Genomic DNA, 22,377 nt, shown 5'->3' with positions numbered 1-22,377 from the left:
AATTTAACCCTTTAAGCCCTGGTATCATTCTGGTATGAAAGGCAAGTCATAAACAAGTAATTTGGTATATCACACCTATATTAAACAGGTTACAAAATCTATTACAAGACCCCCACAGTAAAATATTTCATTAAAAAGCAGTTATATTGAGATCAAAGTGTATGCTATTTACATCCAAATAAATAAGTTTCTTATAATGATAAGTACGGAGGTCGCGAACAATGAAACGGTTTTAATTGATCAGTTTAAAAATAGTCCTTTTAGTTCATCAGGGACTCCAAACAGACTCTGAGTTGTCGGGACCTTTGCATCTGGGAAACTCCGGAGATGTTTGGTCCGAATGATACCTATCTTATTTGGATGGGAGACGCAATTGAGGTTGGAGGCAACACTGCAGAGTTAACAGTCACTGGGAGGTTTGAATTGGTGTAGAGAAGGATAACACGGATGGTTGTAATCTGTCCACTGGAAGTTGCAAAGGATGGGTTAGGGATCAAGAAAGCAAAGTATTTGTACCAGGCACAAGCTGAAATTCCTCATAGACCTTGGGAGAGATGGCTTCAACTAGACTCAGTTTACATGGCACGTTGACCCTGCCGTTGACTGGGAAATTGGCTGAAAGTTGGGTGGGATGGGCTCCTGACACCGATGGTGGGTTGGTAGGAGGCTGGGTATAATTCATTGCCACCTTGTGACCCAGGAAGCTCGACAAGTGACTTAGGATCTGGGTTCTGATATCGGTGTTAACCCCTTCGCAGATGGAGAAGAAACGAGTCACTTTGTTCACACACTCATTAAATTCCGCTCTGTATTTGCCCAGGACGGTTGCATCTGCACTCAGAGCAGCAGTCATTTGCACACATCATAGCTGTCTCAGGTGTTTAGCCATCATCACAAGGATGTTCGCTTATGCCAATGTCTTTTTCTGGTGCATCAAGGATCAAAGTTTTAAGCTGAGCCAGACTTGTGTTGATTCTCACTCTGCGGCGTTTTTCCATAATGGGTTTGAAAGATTTTCTATTTTCACTTTCGCATTTCGGTTTGCTGAAGCACCAACAGTGGGGGAAATGGAAGATGTCTCCATTGTGTCAGCTAGATTTTTAATTCAACTTTTCTTTTTTGGGGTTAGAAAGAGAATTGTGGTTTATCTATTCTTGCAGTAATTACTACAATGCCTTCAAGTAATTTAAGACAGTTTTTAATTCTCCCAACACAGAGACCTGTGCACCGCTGCTTTGAGTTATAGTGGGGGTAATTTTGACTTTTTGCGATAGTGAAAATAAGAATCAGGAGAGATGTAAAACAATTCACTATAGTTTTACACTATTGCACAAAATCAAAATTACCCCCAGTATAACACACGGTGCCCAGTGTTCCTCTGTTTTTGCACCCAAAAATAAGTACATATTGGACTTGAAGCAAAGGAAGAAAAGAGACAAAGCATTTTAGTTGATGAAAAGAAACAACCCCCTTTAGTGTTAAAAAATGGATTGAGCAGCTACTTATAATGGCTTAGGCATCAGACCAGGGCCCGGTTCATCTAAAGTGGGTTAAGTGTGTCTACGATCCTTTAATGAAAGCCATTTCTTTGCACCTTTTGATTTCAATCATAACCAGCTAGCTGAAAATCTGCTGTGGTTGGGCGGCTCATATGTTAAATCTTTGGCAGTCTTTCCTTGTTACCCTAAAGGAAAAAGATCAGTGGGAGGTAGCTCCTAGTGACATTGCCAACTGACACTTTTATTTTAAATATATGCTTTAAACCAGTCTGTCTGTAATATTTCTGCTGTACTTCATGCATGGTGCTGAATCTCACACACACAAGTTTATATTTTTTCATCGAGAGAAATATCACCAGAAACTTGGTAAACTGCACTTTGTTTTTGTAAATGTTAGGTATCAAATCTGTAAATGATTTACATTCTTGAGCCCTAGTTTTCAGTGCTTCAAATCCCCACACACTCAATGGAATGCACATGCTTTTTAATGCTGTAGAGACAGTGAGGGGAAAAATATGCAGGTTGTAATTATTTTCCCTCATTTGTTCAGTGTCAGCATATATATAGAAACTTCTGCCATCTCACAGTGGAAAAATCACCGAGGATTACTGTCCCCATGTATGGTCAATTAACTTTTGCTGCTCCACTATACAGGGCTGGTTTTGAGGCATGTCTTTAGTTCTTTTTCTCCTGCTATCAACAGCAGATCTTTCTGTTGATTACCACATCAGATAAAAGTTCAAATAACTTGATTGTTTTTTATAGTCTACAGTCCTTTGTACAACCAATTCAGTTCTTTTTGAGTTCATTTAAAAAGTTTACTAAAATCACTGATACAAGCTTGGATGTAGGTACAAACGAACATAAGAAAAAGGAGCAAGTGTAGGCCATACAACCCCTCGAGCCTGCTCCGCCATTTAATAAGATCATGGCTGATCTTCGACCTCAACTCCACTTCCCCGTCCTATCCCCATATCCTTGATTCCCTTAGTGTCCAAATATCCATTGATCTCAGTGTTGAATATACTCAACAACTGAACATCCTCAGCCCTCCATGGTAGAGAATTCCAAAGATTCACAACCCTCTGAGTGAAGAAATTTTTCCTTATCTCGGTCCTAAATGAGATTATGCCCCCTAGTTCTAGACTCTCCAGCCAGGGGAAACATCCTCTCAGCATCTATCCTGTCAAGCCCTCTAAGAATTTTATACGTTTCAATGAGATCACCTCTCATTCTTCTAAACTCCAGAGAATATAGGTCCATTCTACTCAATCTCTCCTCATAGGACAACTCTTTCATCCCAGGAATCAATCTAGTGAACCTTCGTTGCACCCCCTCTAAGGCAAGTATATCCTTCCTTGGGTAAGGAGAACAAAACTATACACCGCATTCCAGGTGTGGTCTCACCAGAGCCCTATATAATTGCAGCAAGACCTCCTTACTCTTATACTCCAACCCACTTGCAATAAAGGCTAACATACCATTTGCCTTCCTAATTACTTGCTGTACCTGCATGTTAACTTTCTGTGATTCATGTACACTGACACCCAAAGCTCTCTCACCTTTTAAAAAATATTCTGCTTTTCTATTCTTCCTACCAAAATGGATAATTTCACATTTCCCCATATTATATTCCATCTGCCACCTTCTCGCCCACTCACTTAACCTGTCTATATCCCTTTGCAGCCTCATTGCGTCCTCCTCATAGCTTACTTTCTCACTTAGCTTTGTATCGTCAGTAAACTTGGATACATTACACTCAGTCCCCTCATCTAAATCATTGATATAGATTGTGAACAGCTGAGGCCCAAGCACCGATCCCTGCAGCACCCCACTAGTTACAACCTGCCAACCCAAAAATGACCCGTTTATTCCAACTCTCTGTTTTCTGTCCATTAACCAATCCTCAATCCATGCTAATATATTACCCCCAATCCCATGAGCCCTTAACTTGTGTAACAACCTTTTGTGTGGCACCTTATCGAATGCCTTTTGAAAATCCAAATATACTACATCCACTGGTTCCCCCTTATCTACCCTGCTAGTTACATCCTCAAAAAACTCTAGTAGATTTGTCAAACATGATTTCCCTTGCATAAAACCGTGTTGACTCTGCGTAATCACATTATGATTTTCTAAGTGCCCTGTTACTACGTCCTTAATAACAGATTCTAGCATTTTCCCTACTACTGATGTCAGGCTAACTGGCCTATAGTTCCCAGTTTTCTCTCTCCCTCCTTTCTTGAATAGCGGGGTTACATTTGCAACCTTCCAATCCATGGGGACCATTCTAGAATCTGGGGAATTCTGGAAGATCAAAACCAATGCATCCACTATCTCTGCAGCCACCTCTTTTAAAACCCTAGGACGTAGGTCATCAGGTCCAGGGGATTTGCCAGCTTTTTGTCCCATTAATTTCTCCAGTACTTTTGCTTTACTAATCTTAATTGCTTTAAGTTCCTCACTCTCATTAGACCCTTGGTTCCCCACCAAATCTGGTATGTTTTTTGTATCTTCTGCTTGGAAGATAGATACAAAATATTTGTTTAACTTCTCTGCCATTTCCTTATTCCCCATTATAATTTCTCCTGTCTCTGCCTCTAAGGGACCCACGTTTACTTTCACTAATCTCCTTTATACATCCTTGTAGAAGCTTTTACAATCTGTTTTTATATTTCTTGCTAGTTTACTCTCATTCAATTTTCCCACCCTTTATCAATTTCTTGGTCATCCTTTGCTGATTTCTAAAACCCTCCCAATCCTCAGGCTTACTATAAACCTCTTTTAATCTAATACTATCCTTAACTTCTGTAGTTAGCCACGGTTAAACCATTTTTCCTGTGGAGTTTTTAATCCCTCAAGCGAATGTATTTTCATTGAGAATTATGAATTATTTCTTTAAATGTTCTGCTATTGCTCATCTACCATCATATCTTATAACCTAATTTCCCAAACTAACTTAACCAACTCACCCCTCATACCTATGTAATTAGCTTTGTTTAAATTTAAGACCCTAAGTTCAGACTTAATCACATCACTCTCAAACTCAATATGAAATGCTATCATATTATGATCACTCTCCTCCAGAGGATCCTTAACTATAAGATTACTAATTAACCCTATCTCATTACACAATACTAGATGTAAAATAGCCTGTTCCCTAGTTGGTTCCCCGACATATTGTTCTGGAAAACTGGCTCAAATGTATTCCACAAACCCCTCCTCCAAACTACCAATTTGGTTTGCCCAGTCTATATGAAGATTAAAGTCACCCACGATTATTGCATTACCCTTGTTACATGCTCCTCTAATTTCCTGATTTATACTCAGTCCATCACTATAACTATTGTTAGGAGGCCTGTAAACTACTCCCACCATTGTTTTCTGCCCCTTGATATTTCTTAGCTCCACCCATACTGATTCTACATCCTGATTTTCTGAGCAAAGATCCTTTCTCACCACTGCCTTTATCTCATCCTTTATTATCAGGGCTACCCACCCCTCCTTTTCCATTTTGCCTGTCTTTTCTAAAAGTCAAGTACCCGGGAATATTTAGATCCCAACCTTGGTCACCCTGCAACTACGTCTCAGTAATGGCTACTAGATCAAACCCATTTATCTCTATTTGTGCCATTAATTCATCTATCTTGTTGCGAATGCTTCGTGCATTCAGATATAGCGTCTTTAATTTTAATTTTTTATTATTTTTCCCTGAGTGACTAATGCCCTATTACCTTTGTTAAACTCTCTGTCCCTTCCTGACACAATAGGTAGGCCTATTGTATCTTGTCACAGTTGCTTAGATACCAATTGCCTTTCCCTCAGCCTATGGTTTCAAGATCTCCATTCAATGCGAGGGATCCTACCCATTGATTGAGTCCTACAACACCTGCCTGTTGCCTTCCATCGTCATATGACTCATTTGAAGTATGAGGCCTGCTTGAAGTTCAGCAAAGGGGCTTAACACAGCTGACTCAGTCACTAGAAGGCTATCTTGGCTACCATGATATCAAAGCTCGATTCCTTCAGACACAGAGACGTCTCAAGTTCTATTTCAACACAGTATCATTGATTCATTCCCAAATCAGATAAGGAATGAACTGTTAGTAGGGAACTTTCCGAGAATTGCTCTGAAGGGAAGCACAGGAGGAGCCATGTTCTGTGTTGACTTACCTAACAATGAGAGGAGATCAAGGTCTTCTGGGATCTAGCATAACACCTACAATATGTTGCCTGTTTATTAATCTAACAGCTCATGGTTCTGTTTTTGTCCCATACACTCAACAGTTCTGTTGCACTGTCAAAACAGCTCAGAATTTGCCATGCTGCTTACAGCTCATGTCTGATGATGAGCCAAGTATTATATGGGCGGGAATGTTCCCTGGGTTTGAGCCATAGTCCAAACTGCCACCTCTTGTACTACTCAGACTTCCTCCCATCACCAGAGGTCACTCCAGGGAGAGATTGCGTTATATAATTTTTCAGAGTACTGGTGCTTAATATTATCAGGTGCTTGGACAAACATAAAGTAAGGATGTAGCCTCCACTTTGTATTCCCCTCTGCAACTCATTCCCTTACCCAGCCCAGAGATACACAGAGAGGGGACATTTTGAATACTGAGGTATAGAAGTTACTGATTTAGGTCATAGAAAAGTTTCTGTCAGGCGACAAATCATCAGATTTTATTCCGATTACTCTGCAGTTCCCAAGAGTACAGGGTTTTTGACCAATTAGGAATCATGGGGCCATTACCTCCTTCCAATTGTCAACTTGGATCAGTGGTAGTACTCTCACCTCTGAGTCAGCAGGTTGTGGGCTCAAGCTCCACTACAACCCTGGAGCACATAACATGTACAGTATTGAGGGAGGGCTACACCACAGGGAGTGCTGTCTTTCGGTTGAGATATTAAACTAAAGCCCCATCTGTTTGTTCAGGTGGACATTAAAAAAAAATCACATGGCGCTATTGCCCTGGTATCCTGGCCAATATTCGGCCTTCAACCAGAATAACTGGTCATTTATCTCTGCTGCTTGTAGGTGAGATCCATCAAGGTGTCTAGGCCCAGAACACACCAGAAGTCTGTAGGCAATAACAATGAAATCGGCCCTCTTATAAAGGAGGTTGATTCCCACCATCTTTGGCAATTTCAGCCAGTCGTGCTGCTGCCTTCTCTTGGTGGTTGTCATAATGGTGCTGGCTTTTCTTTTACATAGAATTACATCGAACGTACAGCACAGAAACAGGCTGTTCGGCCCAATGGGTCCGTGCAAGTGTTTATGATCCACACGAGCCTCCTCCCTCCCTACCTTATCTAATCCTGTCAACATATCCTTCTATTCCTTTCTCCCTCATGTGGTTATCTAGCTTCCCCTTAAATGCATCTATGCGAGTCACCTCAACTACTTGTGGTAGCGAATTCCAAATTCTAACCATTCTCTGGGTAAAGAAGTTTCTCCTGAATCCCCTATTGGATTTATTAGTGATTATCTTATATTTATGGCTCCTAGTTCTGGTCTCCCCCACAAGGGGAGAAACATCTTCTCTACATCTACCCTTTCAAACCCCTTCATAATCTTAAAGACCTCTATCAGGTCATCCCTCAGTCTTCTCTTTTCCAGAGAAAAGAGCCCCAGCCTGTTCAATTTTTCCTGATGGGTATAAGCTCTCAGTTCTGGTATCATCCTCGTAAATTTTTTTTGCACCTTCTCCAGTGCCTCTATATCCTTTCTATAATATGGAGACCAAAACTGTTCACAGTACTCCAAGGGTGGTCTAACCAAGGTTCTATACAAGTTTAACATAACTTCCCTGCTTTTCAATTCTATCCCTCTAGAAATGAACCCCATTGCTTGGTTTGCTTTTTTTAATGGCCTTATTAACCTGCGTCGCTACTTTGTGATTTGTTTATCTGTACCCCCAGATCCCTCTGCTACTCTACCCTTTTTCCTGCTTTATTATAATTATCTGACCCCTCCCCCTTCCCTTCACCCCAAATACTATGGCAGGTTTAAGCCCCAGTGGGGCACGATTGCCACTTTGCCATAGTTACAGCATCGGAGAGCGATCACAGGTTTGCAGCCACAGTAGCTCTCACAACCATGATAATGTCATGACTGATGCATGACTTGAAATATTTACTCAAGTTGGATTTCTAGAAGAGATTTTGTGTGATCAGGGAGTTAATTTTTTTGTCTCAGTCACTCAATTATGCTAACAGTGCCAAATAAAGCAACTGTGATCCACCCCATATCACCCTCAGACAAAAAGACTGGTAGAAAGGTATAATACCATGCTGACTCTATTGCGATGCTCATACACTAAGCAAAACCCAAGGACTGGAATTAAACATCATTATACCTGCTACATGCTTACAGTGAGGTACCTCAAGAATCTACAGGATTTTGTTAATGGTCTGTTAATGTTGGTCAAGAGATTTGATTGATTGATGGCTGATGGTTTTGAAACATAGTGAACTATGTAAAGAAAAAAGTAATAGTCAGTCTTTGAATGGGGGAAAGCCAGGCGATGTAGAAGAGCAGAGGGATTTGAGGGTGTAGGTACACAAGATATTAAAAACAGCTCCTCAAGTGGATAAAGCTAATGGCCTACTGGGTTCTAAGGCAGGAACTATACAACATAAAGTAACAGTGAATGTATTTAAAACCTTAGTAAGACCACAATTAGATTGTAATGTGTGCAGTTTTGGACTCCACACTACATGTTTGGTTACAGATCCAGGTTTCTTCTTGCCATCCATTGGAAACATTACCTCCCTCCTCACTCTCACTGCAGCCAATAGTACATTCAGGGAGGCATCATTAAATCTAGGGGCAGCCTTTGCTTTCTCCTTCAAAATCCATCGTTGAACTGGCCCTTTAAATAGTGGGCTTTAAATCGCATCATTTGGGTCCGCAGTAGACCCGCCGCGCAGCTTGGAGACACGAAACCCAGAAGCAAAGATAATTCACTGCAATCGAGGTACAATCGCAGATTTAAACGCGCTCATTTTGCCTCCGGGTTCCCCAAGCGCAAATCCACCCACCCGCTGACTTCCTGCCGCCATGCTAAAATCATGGCCCATGTCAACATTTAATAATAGGTTAGATAAGTGGTTGAAGGAAAGGGGAATAAAGGATATGGGAACATATAAGACTGCCACTCATATAGAGGATAAACACCAATATGGACTGGTTGGGCAGAACAATCTGTTTCCATGTTGTAATTTCTATGTAATTCTATATAAGAACTGGTACTACTACAGTGCTAGCCACTGGGAGTACCAGACACAATAATGGAAAGGTATGATGATGTAGATTATGTAGTTTAGGTACTCAATCAACCATGTAAGTGCCGTGCCTATCAGGTGAACACATGTCTCACAAGGAAGTGTCACTGTATATTGTCATCGCCCCGGAGGAGAGAGAGGAAGAAGAAACTACAGATCTCTTGTGTGAGAGTAAAACCAGTTCCTTGGTGGACATGATCACTCTCTCAGTTAAGTTATTTCCCACAGATAAATAGCAAATCAGGTAGTTGCTATTGGGTGTTTGCTCACTTATCTAAGGCAAACTATAGGCAATTGGGACTAGCTTAGTGGTATAAACTGGGCGACATGACATGTTGGGCCGAAGGTCCTGTTTCCATGTTGTAAACTTCTATGATTCTAAACTGGGCTATGCAAAGCAGTTTGTACATGAGGTAGATTATGCATGAGGTCAACATGGACACTTCAAAATCAGTGCGCCAACACAGATACCCCCATGCCACACTTTGTGATGGAATATTTAGTTAGGGAGCACCGGAGATGCTAAACCTAGGAGTAGGATGGCTATCCCAGAGCCCAAGGTCACCACGAGTGGTGTTGTGTCCTGTGACTTAATATCTTTGGCTTAACATCTCATCTGAGAGACATTACCTCTGACAGTGCAGCAATCCATTGGTACTACACCGAAGTGACAGCTTAGATTATGTGCTCAAGTCCTTGAGTATGCTGCTACTGAACTAAGCTGACACTTAAGTGGTTTGTTCAGTTGAGGCAGAAAAGACTTTTGAAAGGCTGAAACATGCTGTGTGTGCAGACCTATTACAAGATTTCCCAATTATTCTTGAGCTTTAACATTCCACACAGATGTATTGATCAAATATCTCAGAGCTCTATTGAATCAAGTAAATTACCTCAGATAGGAGCACCCAGTTGTAAGCTGGTTAGTTGCACAATTAGGAGAGAGTATTTAGGAACATAGGAACAGGAGTAGGCCATTCAGCCCCTCGAGCCCGCTCCACCATTTGATAAGATCATGGCTGATCTGTGATCTAACTCCATATACCTGCCTTTGGCCCATATCCCTTAATACCTTTGGTTGGCAAAGTATTATTTAAGTATTGTTTAGGCATTGCAGAAGCTACAACTATACTTATACGGAGCTACATTTACAGTATATTTTGACCACAATCTCTTGTGGTTACAATCAACTTGTGATAAATATGTATGTCTGTTGCATTAGAGCATTGTCCTGCAAGGACACAACATGGTGTTCCAACATCATCGTGGCTGCCAAAGTGGGAATGCCGATATGTTGTCACATCAGGAATAGATTTGATCCTCACAAGCACCGTGTCAGTGGCACTCACGCGTATTTAGTTGAAAAAGGGATAGTTGTGTGACAAATATGAAACAGTTCTGCCTTGTTTTATTCTGGCAGCTATCCCAAAAATAAGGTACAATACGTGAGATTTCAAAGAGCTACCTGCAGCCTTAAACCAATTTTGTTACATACGTTGCGAAGTTTGTTATTATAGTTACCAGGTAACAGGCTTGAGACAGCATTTAACACACAATTTTTAAATATATACAAACTTTGTGATTAGTTCAGTTATGAATATGACAACCTGTTATGTCTTGAATTCAGCTGGCAGTTACAAATTTCCAATGAGCCTTGGCAATAGGTCGAGAGATATAAAAAGAAGCAAACTACGAAAGTGAATATAATTGAATCAAAAACACTGAGGTCATTGAGAGGCAAGTGAATTTTAGCTGGTTGCCACCTGCCAATAACCTTTCATCAGGTCTGGAGTCACCAGGTACATGGCGCCGGAAAATGTCGATTAAAAAAGGGAGAAAAGGCTGAAAAATGTAACGGCCACGTTCCAGAACAAGAGACTACTGGAATTTTGTTGATGATTCCAAGTAACAAGCAGTACTTATTGGTGGCCTGTTGATCACCTGGTAAGGGACCTCTTGTCAGTTTTTGCTCACCACATTATGTTCTAGGAAGAAACTGAGGAAATACTATTTGGTGTGAGATTCTACCTTGTCAGTGGAAGTATTCTTCCACCAGGTGGTTCCATCACTGGAGTTGGATCTATGGGTTTGTCCTGCTGTCTTCCAGGAGTTATGCAATTCTTTCTGCCTTCATTTTAGTTTCACATTTGGAATTTTTCACTCTGGGTATCAATGATGCAGAGATCCCACCTGGTATCATGAACTGTCAATTACTTGGTAGAATACTAAAGCCAAAGCTGATTAGGCATTGCACTCATGTTGTGACAGGGATAATTCATTTGAGATGAACAGGAAGGATATGGGGGATCTATTAGGATGCAGTAGCTAGTGGTTCTGGTACTGGAGGTCATGAGTTCAAATCCTGCCATGGCAATTTGTTATAAAATCCCAACTGGTTCACCCAACTATGCATTAATATCGTTCAGGGAAGGGAACCTGCCACCCCTACTATATGGTTGACTCTTAATGTCCTCAGGGAAACTAGGGACAGGAAATAAATACTGGCTTGCCATTCCAAGAACAATTTAAAAAGAACATCTGCAGCTTAACTGCACATGATAGGGGAAATACTAATGTGAGCCAATCTTAATCTTGCTCAGTAGTAGTATCAATAGTTAGGTATGTAACTCTCTTTTTATCCTTCACCCTCAGTTCATAAGGTGCCTGAAAAAATGCTTTTCAATTCAGTTATGTTTTGAAATTATAAGGAGTAAAAATTGAAGTTTGTAAATGCACTTGCCATGTATTTGCATTAGGTCTGTACAAGTATTAATAATAATGAGTGTGTTGTAATTACACTTGTTTCATATAACTGTCATGGGAGTGATGTATTTATAATAAACTGTCACCTGTGATGGACAGTCAGCCTTACATGACCCAGTGCAAACAGATGGAGAACATCTTTGTTTACCAACAATGAAACTTCAACATGTTATAGCTTCAACATAGAACAGATTTGATTTTTTTTTTCCCACAAGGACCTTATATCTGCAAGTATTGTTAGTGTCACCACTGGGAAGTGAATATAAAACTAGCCCAGACAGATGTGATGAGATTCATCCCTGGTCTACCATTGTAGGAAGTCTCATAAATAGGCTTTTAAACAAATTTATATCTAATGCAGCAAATCTGTCTGCCCTCAATCCCAATGGACTCCTTCCAATGATGAGAGATGAAGTGGAGTTGAGGTTGAAGATCAGCCATGATCTGATTGAATGGCGGAGCAGGCTCGAGGGGTCGTATGGCCTACTCCTGCTCCTATTTCTTATGTTCTTATGTTATTATGTTAAGACCGACCTGTACTGATCATCCAAATACGTAAGAAAGATAAAGACTCTGTGCACTCTCTTCCTCTCTTTGATAGTGTGGCATGCATTTTAGTGAGAAGTGGTTGCAGAAGCAGGAGTTTTCCTGAGGCTGCGTTAAGGCTGTTGAGCAGAGTTAGAGGAGTTTGTTATACATTGACCTGAGCCTGCATAATGCTGACACTGGATACAAAACTGTTAAATATTCCCAGTATTAATACCAATGGGAACAAATATTCACCTGAACAAAAAGTGGAGAGAAGGTTAAATGGAATTGATAATAATATAGTACTTTTGAAGTCATTTTGAAAAGTAGAAGACAATACTTTTGAATTATAACTAGACTACATTTGCTTTGGTTACTGTACTGTAACACAGCTGCTTTTATTTTTGATTTATAATTTCCAATTGTAAACTTGTCTTTCAACATTTGCCAGGGTTCAATTAATTTACCATAACTGAAGATGGAAAAAATGCCTTTGTGGCTGAGGAGTCCAAAGTGTGTTAACAATTTTTATTCTTATCCCAGTACTCCTGAACAAATGCAGGCAGATGCATATATGCCAACTATCAGTGTTTCAGGCTGACATCAGCATTTGAGGGCCCAGTTAATATGTAAGCCATTGCTGACAAAAATCAGCACAGACTGGGCACTCTCCCTGGGAAGAGAGTTCTGCCACTAATGAAACGAATCCCAGCCACTGCATATTGTAGGCAAGGATTAACACAAGAACAGAAGTTTCTGCCTACAGTATGCGAATGGGTGGAATCACTTCCATTAGTGGCAGGATTTGGCTAGGATCCATGCTAAGAGGGGCAAAATGGATGGTGGTGGGGGGGGGGGGAAATGGATGGCAATGAAGAGAAGAGAAAAATGAATAACAAAGAAGAGGAAAGGGAATTGGATTGCAGTGAAGGGAGATGGAAATGGATGGCAATGAAGGGGAGAAAGAAGGGGCAGAAGCTGGGAACAGAACAGAGAGGGGGGTTGGAAGAAATGTACCAGTTTTAACTGGGTTGGAGGGGGCATAGGATGCCAGATTGAATTAAGGGGTGAGGAGCAGAAGAGAGTCAGTTTGAACAGGGGTGGAAGAAATGCCCAGCTTGAATTACTGAGGAGAAAATTTCCAGTATTGACTATGCGAGTTGGAGAAGAGTTTGTTTCTATGAATGGGTGGGTGTTGGATGTGGGAGAGTGACTTTTGTGGTAACATTTGGAGAAGTGTTGCCTGTTGAAAATCAAAATGTCACATTATTTTTCCTTTATTTCAATTAAAAATCTATTACTTGCGATATAAAAATATTTGAAATCAACCAGAATTAATAATTTTTTCATGAAAAGTTCAACATCTCTGGGAGCATGCCCCCAGATACCCCTAGAAATGCACCACCAATTTTGTGTCTCCAACATTTCAAACTCCTCCCATTAGGTTTTCATGTACTTAAATTAGATATGCATATAGCTTAAGTTACAAAGCCCACGTAATTACTGTTTTCACATATCTTATGTGAAAACATTAGCAAAGTCACAGAATGTACTCTGGGTGGGGGACTTCGATGTTCTGACCGAGCTGGCCGAGTCCTGAATGACATAGCTGCCAGAATGGGCCTGCAGCAGGTGGTGAGCAAACCAACACGAGGGAAAAACCCACTTGACCTTGTCCTCACTAGTCTACCTGTCGCAGATGCATCTGTCCATGACAGTATTGGTAGGAGTGATCACCGCACAGTCCTTGTGGAGACGAAGTCCCGTCTTCACACTGAGGACACCGTCCAACATGTGGTTGTGTGGCACTATCACCGTGCTAATTGGGATAGATTCGGAACAGATCTAGCAGCTCAAAACTGGGTATCCATGAGACGCTGTGGACCATCAGCAGCAGCAGAATTGTATTCCAGCACAATCTGTAGCCTCATAGCCAGGCATATTCCTCACTCCACCATGACCAACAAGCCAGGGGATCAACCCTGGTTCAATGAGGAGTGCAGAAGAACATGCCAGACGTACCTAAAAATGAGGTGCCAACCTGGTGAAGCTACAACACAGGACTACATGCATGCTAAACAGCGGAAGCAACATGCTATAGACTGAGCTAAGCGATTCCACAACCAAGGGATCAGATCAAAGCTCTGCAGTCCTGCTACATCCAGTCTTGAGTGGTGGTGGACAATTAAACAACTAACGGGAGGAGGAGGCTCCGTGAACATCCCCATCCTCAATGATAGCAGAGTCCAGCACGTGAGTGCAAAAGACAAGGCTGAAGCGTTTGCAACCATCTTCAGCCAGAAGTGCCGAGTGAATGATCCATCTCGGCCTCGTCCCAATATCCCCACCATCACAGAAGCCAGTCTTCAGCCAATTCAATTCACTCCACGTGATATCAAGAAACGGCTGAGTGCACTGGATACAGCAAAGGCTATGGGCCCCGACAACATCCCAGCTGTAGTGCTGAAGAGTTGTGCTCCAGAACTAGCCGCGCCTCTAGCCAAACTGTTCCAGTACAGCTACAACACTGGCATCTACCCGACAATGTGGAAAATTGCCCAGGTATGCCCTGTCCACAAAAAGCAGGACAAATCCAATCCGGCCAATTACCGCCCCATCAGTCTACTCTCGGTCATCAGCAAAGTGATGGAAGGTGTCATCAACAGTGCTATTAAGCGGCACTTTCTTACCAATAACCTGCTCACCGATGCTCAGTTTGGGTTCTGCCAGGACCACTCGGCTCCAGACCTCATTCGAGCCTTGGTCCAAACATGGACAAAAGAGCTGAATTCCAGAGGTGAGGTGAGAGTGACTGCCCTTGACATCAAGGCAGCATTTGAGCCCTAGTAAAATTGAAGTCAATGGGAATCAGGGGGAAAACTCTCCAATGGCTGGAGTCATCCCTAGCACAAAGGAAGATGGTAGTGGTTGTTGGAGGCCAATCATCTCAGCCCTAGGACATTGCTGCAGGAGTTCCTCAGGGCAGTGTCCTAGGCCCAACCATCTTCAGCTGCTTCATCAATGACCTTCCCTCCATCATAAGGTCAGAAATGGGGATGTTCGCTGATGATTGCACAGTGTTCAGTTCCATTCGGAACCGCTCAGATAATGAAGCAGTCTGTGCCCGCGTGCAGCAAGACCTGGACAACATCCAGGCTTGGGCTGATAAGTGGCAAGTAACATTCATGCCAGACAAGTGCCAGGCAATGACTATCTCCAACAAGAGAGAATCTAACCACTTCCCCTTGACATTCAACGGCATTACAATTGCCGAAACCCCCACCATCAACATCCTGGGGGTCGCCATTGACCAAAAACTTAACTGGACCAGCAACGTAAATACTGTGGCTACAAGAGCAGATCAGAGGCTGGGTATTCTGCGGCGAGTGACTCACCTCCTGACTCCCCAAAGCTTTTTCACCATCTACAAGGCACAAGTCAGGAGTGTGATGGAATACTCTCCACTTGCTTGGATGAGTGCAGCTCTAACAACACTCAAGAAGCTCGACACCATCCAGGACAAAGCAGCCGCTTGATTGTCACCCCATCCACCACCCTAAACATTCACTCCCTTCACCACCAGCGCACCATGGCTGTACTGTGTACCATCCACGGGATGCACTGCAGCAACTCGCCAAGGCTTCGACAGCACTTCCCAAACCCGCGACTTCTACCACCTAGAAGGACAAGGGCAGCAGGCACATGGGAACAACACCACCTGCACGTTCCCCTCCAAGTCACACACCATCCCGATTTGGAAATATATCGCTGTTCCTTCATCGTCGCTGGGTCAAAATCCTGGAACTCCTAACCAAACAGGAGAACCTTCACCACACGGACTGCAGCGGCTCAAGGCAGCTCACCACCACTTTCTCAAGGGCAATTAGGAATGGGCAATAAATGCTGGCCTTGCCAGCAACGCCCACATCCCATGAATGAATAAAACAAAAGTTAGAATGGCTTTGTAACTTAAGCTGTATACATTTCTTATTTAAGTACATGAAAACCTGTTGGGAGGAGATTATAATGAGGTCTATTCATGATTTTTCATCTTTTGAGGGATTGTATCAGCTCTTTTGAAGTTGTATCCTTGTGCTCGTTTTCTGGATGGCCATATTGCAGATATTCCTGGAAAGGTAGCAGGCTGTTTAATTGTCACTGTTGACCAAAGGTATAATGGGAAATGATCAAATATTTTTAGACCTTGAAACCGTTTCCAAGGAACCGATACAATATATTCATATGTATAACTTTTCTATTTGTTTTTGGTAATGCAGTGTATCTATTTTGTTAACCTCGATGCACAGGTGCATGTATATGATTACAATTTACACTGTCCTGTCAAAAGATCCTCATAATTTTTCAAATGGTGACTAAAGGTTCCCAACTAATCTTGTTAGATGGCTGCACCAGAACTTTACTGACTTGGCTAAGAAACAGTTTGGAGCACACTTGGTTATGGCAGAGAAAACCAGCTACGGTTCCTAATCCTGCTTGCTAATCAATAGTCCCTGATGAGAGAGCACATGAGTGAATGACAGGCAAGGACAGAATTCAGCTGAGCTGTGATGCCACCCACATAAATGCCTTTTCCCCTGTCCGCACCCGCTCGAGTCCGGTGGTCAACCTGCTGGACAAGTCCCACGCCTCCTCTTTGTGCCGTTCCAATGTTTATGACCTGTGAGAATTCCTTTACTCATGAGTTCCCACCTACCATATACAGGGGCAACAATCTGGGCCATTGGCATTGGTAGTGGAGTTGAGAATGAGCAGGCTCTTTCTAGTGAATTAGCCACCAGACTCAGGAGGATCAGGACAAGGGGAGACAGAGGTAATTTGTGTCAGCAGATGCTGACATGCTGCAAGGTCCCCACTGACAGGGCTCCCAAAATGCTGACAGTCAATGTGAAATGCTAACGATTGATATGTGTCCACCCCTAGTCAGATAGCCTGCTGCGCTGACTGTCTAGGCTGATACAATGGAGAATCACCATTTGGACGAGGAGCCTGTGCAACTATAACCCCAGCAAAGAGTGGACATAGACTAGCAGAAAAAGAAAGGCTAACCTGTTTGAACTCCACTTACATTGACAAGGCTGAGCAAAGAGCAATTCTAAAATGTTGGTGAGACAAAGTCTATGTCCTGATTTCAACCAACCCCAATTGATTCAGCTCTCCTATAAGCTGTGTTGATCTTTCCTGAATATAGAACACAACATAACACCTTGAAAGAGTCTATTCTCAAAAAAGATTGGGAGTTCCTGAAGAGCATTTTATTTTATTTTGTGGTAAGACCGACTTGGAAATTAAAGCTTTCTGACAAATTTATTGACTACCTATGCTCTTCATGGGCCAGAAGAATGCTGCACATGCGTAGAAGAGGAGACCCACAATAGGTCAAGTTTTAATCTGCCTCAGATCAGCTGTTCTTTGCAGCCCCTGTGTGAAAAACTGAATGTCTGGTTTGAAAGCGATTGCTTGACAACTATGGACATCACAGCTGAGCCTAATTGTGTCCTCATCCAACATTAAGCTCAGGAGCAGGAGCTACATCTCTCCTTGATGGGGACCTCGAGGCCGATTGTAGCAGCCCCAAAAAGCTATCTGGGCGAGATTAGCCAATTCAGCACAGATTGCGATCGAAACTGGCACCTTACTAGTACATGTGGCTCAGCAAGATGTCAGGCAGAACATTTACTCAGTAAGCCATTAGGGGAGGTCTGGAAATTGTAGCTGTATAAGCCATAGTTAAGTGGGCCTGTAGAGTTGACTTTGAACATTGCTGCAATATTACCCTTGAAAAATACTGTTGTTGCTCTTTGGCAGCATACTGTTACTTTGGAGCACCTCTGGTGCTTGTCAGCAAGTTTGTTGTTGACAGATGTCTCATACGGCTGGAGAAGGGCTTGCACATCCTGGGAGCAAGACTCTTATCTCCCAATAGTCCAGCTAACTGTCATTCAGAATGCCCGCATTATGCCACTGTTGAACAGTAATGGCTAATTATTATTCAGAATACTGAATGGTGTAGCTTTTGCCCTTCTATAATTTGATAAAAATAAAGTCCTGGTACTTTACAGCTTGTAACTCTAATAAGTGATCTTCAGTTTTGAAGCAATACAAATAGGGGGAAGATTTATTTTTTATTTTTACAACTCTTGCCATAACTCTTCAGAGCAGGAATCATTCTTGGAACATGATTTTTAATATTTTCACCCTAGATTTTATCCAAAGAAAACATTTGCAGTGCAGTAAAGCTTAGTGAAAGAGCAGTTTGTAGTTTAATACATTATTTAAAAGAAAAATTGGAGCTGCAACTTTAAATAAACTAAAATGTGGCATATTACATGGAACATCATTAATTTGTCTCTATTTTAGTTCTGGTTTGGATTAAATATAAAAAAAATGTTGCAAATGGAAAAACAGTGAGGGAAATATTCTGTTAAAAAGGATCCTTCTATAATTTTATCAACATATCATAACCATTCACTAACCAACATTATACTTGCATTATAGTGGAATGAAAACTAACAAAACAAACCATTGTCCAGGAGGGGTTCTTCCGAATGTCTCGCAGCTGGGAGGGGGAGGAGCCCAGGGCAACAGAGACCCAGACCTTCCTTGTGGGGCCTGGAGGAGCACTCCTGCTTCTCCAGGCCCCACTGAGGAAGGTTTTTTTAAAAATTTACCTTATCGTATAATGATACAGCACAGAAAACCATTCAGTCCATCGTGACTGTGCCGGCTCTTTGAAAGAGCTACCCAAATAGTCCCATTCCCCTGCTGTTTCCCCATAGCCCTGTAGATTTTTCCACTTCAAGTGTTTATCCAATTCCCTTTTGAAAGTTATTATTGAACCTGCTTCCACCGCACTTTCAAGCAGTGCATTCCAGATCATAACAATTCGCTGCATAAATTTTTTTTTCCTCATGTCGCCTCTGGCTGTTTTGCTGATCAGCTTAAATTTGTGTCCTCTGTTTACTGACCCTTCTGCCACTAGAAACAGTTTCTCCTTATTTACTCTATCAAAACCATAACAGAATATTTCCCTCACTGTTTTTCCAGTTGCAATATTTTTTATATTTAATCCGAACCAGAACTAAAATGAGACAAATTAATGATGTTCCATGTAATATGTCACATTTTAGTTTATTTAAAGTTATCAAATCTCCCCTTAACCTTCTCTGCTCTAAGGGGAACAACCCCAGATTCTCTAGTCTTTCCATGTAACTGAAGTCTTTCATTTCTGGCACCATTCTAGTAAATCTTCCCTGCACCCTCTCTAAGGCCTTGACATCCTTCCTAAAGTGTGGTGCCTAGAATTGGTCGCAATACTCCAGTTGGACCAGTGTTTTATAAGGGTTTAGCATAACTTCCTGGCTTTTGTGCTCTATTCCTCTATTTATAAAGCCAAGGATCCCAAATGCCTTTTCAACAGTCTTCTCAACTTGTCCTACCACCTTCAAAGACTTGTGTACATACACCCCCAGGTCTCACTGTTCCTGCATCCCCTTTAAAATTGTACCATTTAGTTTATATTGCCTCTCGTCATTCTTCCTGCCAAAATGTATCACTTCACATTTTTCTGTGTTAAATTTCATCTGCCATGTATCTGCCCATTTCACCAGTCTGCCTATGCCCTCTTGAAGTCTGTTACTATCCTCCACATTGTTTACTGCATTTCTGAGTTTCATCTCATCTGCAAACTTTGAAATTATGCCCTGTATACCCAACTCCAGGTCATTAATACATATCAACACCGACCCCTGGGGGACACCACTGTATACTTTCCTCCAGTCTGAGAAACAACCGTTCACACTACTCTCTGCTTTCTGTCCCTTAGCCAATTTTATATCCACATTGTAACTGGCCCTTTAATCCCATGGGCTTCAATTTTGCTTACAAGTCTATTATGTGGTACTTTTATCAAACACCTTTTGAAAGTCCATATACACAACATCGACCACACTACCCTCATCAACCCTCTCTGTTACTTCATCAAAGAACTTAGCGGTCTTCGGATTCCTGGTTCACCTGACGTCAGCCGTGGCAGGTGTCCCGCTCAGGAGCGAGTTAAAATGGCATTAGGGTCCCATCTACGTCTTGGGACCCCGATTTGCATTTATTAATGAGGCTCCCGCCAGAGTCCAGCAGAAGCCTCAACCATCGACAAAACCAGCAACGTTAAAATCGGGAATGGAGCAGGAAACGGAGCCACTCCATTTTAATTGTTCCCCGCTCCATTCGCGCCAAGTGGGAAGGGTTAAAATTGTTCTGTATATCTTTTATCTCCATGAGTGTGGCTGATTGAATAATCAGGTTCTCCTGCTGGCAGTAATTGGAAGCGGTGATAAGCAAATATTCTTTTGTGCATTAGCTGGCAATAACAGCCTGCCACCAAGAGTCTAACTTTTCTGACTCTCTGATGTTGGTCGTGCATACCTGTCCCTGGGACCTGGAAACAATGCAGGTTGGAAGTACTGTTGACATGTAGCCTTTATTTTATCCCTACCCCAGCGTGACAGTAAAGCTAGGAATGGTGACGAGCTCAATTAATGGCTGGTCTTATCCCTTGCATGGTACCTATGGTTTGTTCATGGGCATTTGGTTAAGCGCCTTAGTTTTTTTTCTACATTAAAGGTGTCTTATATATGCGTGTTGTTGTTGTTGTTTGTTGTTGTAGTGAAGTCCTGCCTTCAAGGAGACAGGAAAGGACTCCAGCCCAATGACTGGAGCCCACTATACCTCAATGAGCACTGGAGACAAAAACAAAGCAGAAAATCTGCTGCTGTCCACCTGGGTAAAATCTACCCACTGAGTTATAGTCAGCCTCGAAGGTGGAAAAGTTGGAAAACATCAGGCATCATATTTAATGTGTGTTGTGTTTTTAGTTTCAAAAGGTTACTGTTCGAGTAGAAGCTAGATTAACTCATTTGGTTATGCTATTGTGTATACTTAGTGTGGAGTCAACCCTTAAGCTGCTGGAAGCTCCCATGATCGCACTGCTGCTCCGCCGTGACCTACTAAAATAATTCGACACTTACCTTTTGTGGGCCATTGATACTTGAAAATTGCATTGGGATCCTATTGATATCATAGGACCCCGATTTGCATTGTATAATGAGGCTTCTGCCTGTTCTTGATGGGAGCCTTGGTCACCTATCTGAAGGCCGCTGTCAAAATGACGGCAGACGGAACGACAGTGGGAACGGGACGCTGAGTTCTAAACTCTGATTTTGAATGTGCTACCTCACTGTTCCCACCCAAAACCAGCGATGGAAATCGGAGCCCATGTGTCATACTTGCACCTGATAGGGGTATAACATTTGAACCAAACGCATCACAACTGAACAGCTAGGAAATCTACCAATTAACACATACCAAGTGGAATGAAAATTACCTATCCAGAATCAGCAAGCAATGGACAGCCAAAATAAAGCAACTAGCAAGGAGGAAAAGGAAAACCAATAAAATCACGGAAAAAAATATCCTTTAAAATAGTTTTGGCCATCATCTGGATTTGTTAGTAGCCCAACAAAATTAATAAGCTTACTCATGCAGTTGCTTTTTCTATGCTTTAAATGCCTCTGGAAACGTTTCCTCCAGAGGCATGATCTTCTTTCAGACTACTGGGATTTGAGCTCATGCAGCTTCCCACTGCCGACACTGTGTCAGCTGAGTGAAGAGGCTCAACAAGGTAGCAGACTACAACTCCCAGAATCCAACAGTGTCACTCAATGGACTACTACTAAGGATACAGCACAAATCTCTGGGGATGATACTGAGTTGATACAAAGCACTGATGCGGTCACATTTGGAATACTGTGTACAATTTTGGTTGCCATACTACAGCCATGATATCCAGGCACTAGATAAGGGCAACCAAACTGATGCCCAGTTCAAGGCATCTGAGCTATGAGGAGAGGTTGATGAGCCTGGGATTGTTTACTCTGGCGATGAGAAGGCTCAGACATTATTCAAGTGTTCAAGACCCTTAAGTGAATAGATAAACTAAACCCCGATAATAAGTTCCAGACTGCCAAAAACTTTAAAACCCTGGGGCATTGGCTTAAGCTTAGAAGAGGGAATGTGCACAGACAGTTTAGATTTAATTACTTTATGTAGAAAGTGTTAAACATGTGGAATAGATTGCCCAGGAAAGCAGTGTGGAAAAATTTACAGAAGAATTGGATAGATATTTGAAGGCAAGAGTGATTATGGGTCATTAGTTTTTGGGACCCAGCAAATGGACTGGAGTCTTTTCCAGTCCTGTCCTTTCTTAAGTTCCTATCTGTGTTCCTAA

At 42.1% G+C, this 22,377-nt stretch overlaps 1 protein-coding gene and 1 pseudogene across 2 annotated transcripts in view; one reads left to right on the top strand and one right to left on the bottom strand.

Annotated features, from left to right (window-relative positions):
• jazf1b (JAZF zinc finger 1b) overlaps positions 1-22,377 on the top strand; it is a 320,840-nt gene that overhangs the window by 272,330 nt on the left and 26,133 nt on the right. The window lies entirely within an intron of this gene.
• Positions 348-21,132, bottom strand: LOC137300200 (transcription factor HES-1 pseudogene; annotated as a pseudogene).

The sequence above is a fragment of the Heptranchias perlo genome, chromosome 2 (assembly GCF_035084215.1).
Source record: "Heptranchias perlo isolate sHepPer1 chromosome 2, sHepPer1.hap1, whole genome shotgun sequence".
Classification (NCBI taxonomy): domain Eukaryota; kingdom Metazoa; phylum Chordata; class Chondrichthyes; order Hexanchiformes; family Hexanchidae; genus Heptranchias; species Heptranchias perlo.
This window is presented reverse-complemented; position numbering and strand designations above follow the sequence as displayed.